The sequence below is a fragment of the Ursus americanus genome, chromosome 18 (genome assembly GCF_024610735.1).
Source record: "Ursus americanus isolate L20-20 chromosome 18, mUrsAme1.1.p, whole genome shotgun sequence".
Taxonomy (NCBI): Eukaryota; Metazoa; Chordata; class Mammalia; order Carnivora; family Ursidae; genus Ursus; species Ursus americanus.
This window is the reverse complement of record NC_142144.1, coordinates 43,004,349-43,010,458: the sequence shown is the minus strand read 5'-3', so window position 1 is coordinate 43,010,458 and position 6,110 is coordinate 43,004,349. Positions and strand designations below refer to the sequence as shown.

The 6,110-nt window shown below is 35.4% G+C and overlaps 1 long non-coding RNA gene across 2 annotated transcripts in view; it reads right to left on the bottom strand.

Moving 5' to 3' along the window:
- Positions 1-230: 230 nt before the first annotated feature.
- LOC123781326 (uncharacterized) overlaps positions 231-6,110 on the bottom strand; it is a 1,008,785-nt gene continuing 1,002,905 nt past the window's right edge. For both annotated transcript variants that reach the window (XR_015727453.1, XR_015727461.1), the window contains one exon: positions 231-548. This is a non-coding gene — a long non-coding RNA (uncharacterized LOC123781326). The remainder of the gene's footprint in view (positions 549-6,110) is intronic.

The window sequence follows — 6,110 nt, the reverse complement described above, 5'->3', positions numbered from 1 at the left end:
TCTTCTTGCCAGTTATTCTCACAGCTTCTACTTGTTTCCCTCCCTCCTTCCCTCTCTCCTCCTTCCCTCCCCACCCCCAACAGTTTTTCCTCTTTCCTTGGCCCCTCTCATTCTCTAAAAATTATCACAGTAGGAGGAGAACACTCACAGGAGTAAATTTGATAAATAGAGTATTAGCATCCTCCACAATTCACCGTGGCCCCTTCAACAGTTCATTCTGCTGTACTTGCCTCAATCCGGGCCTGGAAGCTCAGGTCTTACGAGTTCAAGCATTTTACCTTTCCAGGAGAGTACCCACTTTGTCACTTTCCACTGGCAGTTACCCTGCCCTTGATGTATTTGCAGTTAATGGTCCTTCAGAGAATTCTTGAAATGGAATTACTAAAATCTTCATTTGGCTTTTGCTCAGGTTCTTGCCATTGGGCAGATAGAAGTTCAGGAACATGATATTCAATTCCATCTGGACCAGTCTGCTAGCTGGAAGGCGGCTGTAACATTTATTTAGTTATTCAGTTGCTTTATAAAATTGCATCCCTGATGAAAATGCCCTAGGGAATAAACCAAAGAATTAGCACATTAATTATAAATAAAGCATTATAGAACAAGAGCGATTAACAGCTCAAACTAGTTTTTTAGTACTATCATTCATGTTGGGACACTGATAAAAAAAAAATAACAAGAATGAGAAAAGACCATATAACCACTAAATCGTGTGTCTATCTACCTACCTAACTACCTACCTACCTATCTTCCTATCTAAGATCTACAGTCATATTACCTTGGGATTTTTTATTCCGATACTACCACAAGCTACCTCTGAAATACTACACAATTAATTTAGACTCTCCAATTTCTATATGCTCACTTGCAGGGTGATGTCTGTTGTACTGGTGATAGCGCTGCTAATTCCTGGCTTTATATCACTCCCAGTATTTGTTTCAGTTGACATTTTCTCTAACTTGTAATAAAAATGGCCTACTATGAAAATCACATACAATTATCTATTTCCTTTGAGATGGAAATAGCCTAAACCTGCAGCATAAGACATGGAGGCTAGGTACACCGATAAATTTTATAATAGTGAAATTTTGAAAATGAAGTTAAGATTATGTTCATAGAAAAGGATACAGAAGAGAATTATAGACTCTCTCTGTACTTCTTAGAGATTATCATCTGTACTTTATGCATTTGTTTATTGGTTCCCTTCTAGACCATCGTCCCAAATATCAACTTTTCCTGCCCTTCCTCCAAGGCTTTCTACAAAGATATTTCCTCTAGGACTACATAATATCAGCTCCTCAGAGGGACCTAGTCTGACCAGCCTCCTAGAGCTGGCATTGAGATTTAGGTCACCTTTTAATAATTTACCACAGTGTGTGACTATATTATTTTCTTGTTTCACTTTTTAAATTATTTTTGGTAGTTCTGGCACACTACAATATTAAGCTCTGTATGTGTATAATGATCGTTTTATATCTTTAGGACCTCACATTATCCATAGTATGATAACTTGCTGGATGAAAAACAGAATCTAATATCTGACCATCTCATTTTAGAAACAAGAAAATCATTTGTTCTAATGGAAGCAAAGAGTACATCAGTCTACATATAGGTCATACTGATGCATCCAAAGTAAATTAATATACCAGATAAGAAAGAGCCTAACTGTCCTGTGTCTCTCAAAATTTTGAATATTCAAGCAAATATAATTTCTAATCATTGTCTCAATTTCACTCTTACATATGATTTAGAAAAAGTCGTGCTGCTTTATTTAGGTTGCACAATTAATATTTCCTTGAGAATAATACGAGGGTAGTTTTTATAGCCCTAATGAGATTTGCAACACCTACATATCTTCAAACCTCAAATAATAGTAAAAATAATTCCTTTGTATTTGGTTCTGTGCTAAATTTAGGAAAAGTTAATTATATATATTAAATCAACCTATATTTCACTTAAATTCAGTATTCTTTTTCTTGAGATTAAATGGCCTCCCTGCTTTGAGGGTGGGGTAAAACTTAAAAAAAAAAAAAAAAGACTCGGCTTCCACTTTCACATTTTCAAATGGAAAGGATATCTCAGTCACTTGTAACACATCTTAATTGCTTCATTATATTTTTATAGAGCACCTGAATTGCTTGGAAGCAGCTTAATTAAAATGGTGCTTGTTTTATAGTTAACGGAAATGCAAAAAGCACATATCCTGCAGCACGATCAATCATATATATATACATATATATGTATATATGTATATATATATATAATATATATATGTATATATATACATATATATGTATATATATTTTTTTTCTTTTTTTTCTGCATTCTCAAAGACAGTGTAGACTGAGCAGATTAATAAGACACCGAAACATTTGAGCACTGTCAGAATTTAGATGCTGCATCTTCTTGGACTTCAGTTTTTCATAAACTTTAACATGTTCTTTCCTTGAATCTGCTACATCACTTAATGAATTGCTGGCTGTAATATATTTTGTGGTCTGACTGTACATTACCAATTCTGTACATTATGAGAAAAAGGGAATTTTCAACAAATCAGCAGTTAACATTAAGCACAATTTCATACCACATACGTACTTAATTTCATGAGTATTTTCCATAGAAATTATCAGGAAACTAAAAGACACAGTTTTGAGTCCTAATTCAGTGGCAGGCATGCTGTGTGGTCTTCAATAAATTTTTTAATTTGTCTTTGCTTATTTCCTTTTTCCATATAAAAGGGGCTTCTTTCCAGGAGCAACATGATCAAATAAACTTTCTGCGTGTTTGTGACTTATGACCATTATAGGTAGAAGGGGTAGCGATATAGACTTTGAGAGGGTTTGTAGGAGGAAAATGTGCTTGCAGTCCCTGAGGGTAGTACCAGCATGGCAGACCCTACAACTTTCTGAAATGATTGAGTAGCTCTCCATAGGTTTCTTGCAACAGTGTTGGTCTGACCTGCCACTAACATTTTTCTTCATTACAATCATAATCACATTAAGAATTTTCAAGCTCTTTAAGGTCTATGCCAGAATCTGCTTCAGTTCTCCTCTGTGAGTGGAAAATTTGGCGATTTTGGGGAGCTCTGAACTTGCTCCGATATTTATGCAAACCTGTAATAAAGCACTCAGTCATTCATTCGTCATTCATTCAGTAACTATTAACTGAATATTTACTATATTTCTGGCACAGCTGAGGTCAGTTTTTATTGTTTTTTTGACAACAGGGCCCACTTATCAAATATAAGTATGATATCAGATACGTACAATGTGATCCACAGAGCAGGAAAGAGATTTTAAACATTAAAATATGTATATTTTGGAGAGAAAATTCATAAACAAACTTTCTGGCCAATACAGTATTATGTTAAATTTTCTGCTATAAATGAAGTGATCCCGTTCTGATTTATTAAAAATGCCAGTGCACAATGAGACTCACAGAGTTATATAAATGTCAGAGCCAAAAAGTAGGCAACTCTCCTTTCCTGGAACTAATAGTGAATTTTAAAATACAGTAGTTAAAACTGACAGTATCCACTCCCTCCCCTAAACATACACACACACACATGTACAAACACACACACACACATGCATTCTGGAAATAATTTAGTTAGAGAAGAAAGAACAGAAGTAGGATACTCTAAGCTTGGGATTAAAAAACACATGTTCCTTTGACTAGAATAATCTATCATAAAGGAAAAATAATCCTCTCATTGAATAAATAACAGCTCTGGTATAGTGAGTTGAATGGTAGCTGCCAAAAATATATATCCACATCCCAGCAACCTGTGAATGTGACCTCATTTCAAAAAAAGTCTTGGCAGATGCAATGAAGGATCTCTAGATGAGACGATCTAAATCTACTGACAGGAGAAACTCACAGGGAGAAAGAGAAGAAGGGCATATGAAGAAAGAGAGTAGGAGAATGGAGGTGAGCAGTCACAAGCCAAGAATGAGGAGCTGGGAGCTGACTAACTCAAAGAATTCTCCTCTCAAGCTTTCGGAGGCTGTGTGGCCTTGCAAATACCTTCATCTTAGACTTCCGGCTTTCAGAACCGTATGGGAACAAATTTCTGTTGTTTATAAGCTACCACATATGTGACCACTTGTTACAGCAGTCCTAGGAGACTAACACACCTGACGAACACTGGATCTTTTCATCTGACCCACACATGAATAGTGTGAACCAACAATAACTTGACTGTAACTTGATTGGCATTACTGAATTTGCCTAGAGATGTTTAGGAGCATGCCAAGAAATCTCAGCCTCATACAGGATGGGATCATTTTTTTCCAGTTTATTTGCCTTTTAAGCTTCTTGATTTCGTAAAATACACTTCTCAGTGTTATCTAACTAACCCTGTCATTGTTTTCCTATAAAGTTCTTGCCTTTGCTATTCATCTTAGAAAAACACCCACAGTCCAGGATAGAATTATTCAACTTCATTTTCTTCTAGTTCTTGTGGTTTCTGCTTAAGCTCTCAAGCCTATTCCCTATACCACCATTTCTGTTGTACTTGTCCAAAAGGGATTTTTATTACTATTCTGCTCTTATTCCCTTACACTTGTCCTTTGAATTTAACTTCATTCACTGATCCAGTTGCCATATCATTCTGTCTTTCTTATTTGTTATCGCAAGTTATTTTTCCAATTTTAAATTTCATTGCGAGTACTAAACATAACGTCTAAAATTTATTTCAGCTTTCCATATCAGTTTTTACTCAAATATACATTTTTCATTTGGTTCTTGCGTTGTGGTCACCTTCTTATTGCAGAATCATTTATTAATTCCATATTAATGTTTTATTCTATTGATTGTCATTGAATAAGAGGAAAAAGCTATTTGGCTCTAAATAGCCTGAGTGGATTTTTCATGTTATTTTTTATTTGCAAAAATAATAGTCAACTTTCTAAATATATTATACAGCTGTTCAATTATCTCAATAACTCTATAAACTGGATAATGGAAATTATTCTCCATTTTTGTTAGATGAGGACACTTACATACAGAGGGTTCAGAGATTTTTGGAAACCCCACACATTGAGACCACATCAAAGGTGGATTTGACCTCAGGCAGTTAGTTGATCATATGCTGTGTGCTTTGGTGTCTCCTTAACATATTGTCATTTCATTGGAAGACCTGGTAATGAAGAGGTACATTACCAATTCCATTCTTTGGAAGTCTGATGTAGAGAGAAACAAAGTTGTGAGCATCTCCACAGAAAAACCTCCCCCTTCATGTTCCAGAATTCCTAACAATGAAACCCTCTCCAGAAACCGTCTTTAGGATACCACAGTACCTCCATCTAGGTACAACATTCATGTAACAGCTCCCTTTGTTTTCATCTTTTCATTACAGAACCAGGCCTAATTTGCTTTTCATAACCAAAATGTTTATCACAGTAATTTACTTAAAAAGGACATTGTTTTTCCTCTTTCAACCCCAGCTGTCATATGATTCTGTCTTTCTTACTCAGCAATCAAAGAACCCAATTCCAACCGCAGCCATCAAGAATGTGAGAAATGACTGCACCAGCTTTTACATTTGTCTTTTCCTTCTTCTCCTATATATAGCTGTTTTTATATTCCAATATTCATTTCTATTGGAGCCTGCAGCAGGAATATTGAGATGTGTATGTTTAAATTGTCATATCTAGAATTTCCAACAGTCTGTCTTTTTGAACTATCATTTTACTAGCACTGGCAGCTTTTCTTTGACATCTGATCCTCTGCAAGATATCCATAGCTTTGAAGTTCATGAATAAAACTTTATTGATCACTCAGTCCCTCAGTCTCCCCAGCTAAGGGATCATTTAGCTCCTTTGTATCTGTCTGTAGATTTGGATGAATATTTGCATAATATTTATATATCTATTTCTCAGTCTTTACAGAAGACTCATAAGGGGTTTCTGTGTCTTATTGATATTTGTATTCTCTCTAACCTGCATTGTTTGATGAATGAATGGATAAATGGAGGAATGACTATTGCTTGAAGCTCTCCTGCCATTTTGGTCCCATTTGTTCAAGAAGTTTTGTACTTGAAATACTTTTCCCCTCAATAACTTCCTTGAATAACTGCTCATCTTTCAAGGTTAGTGCAAAGGTTTTCT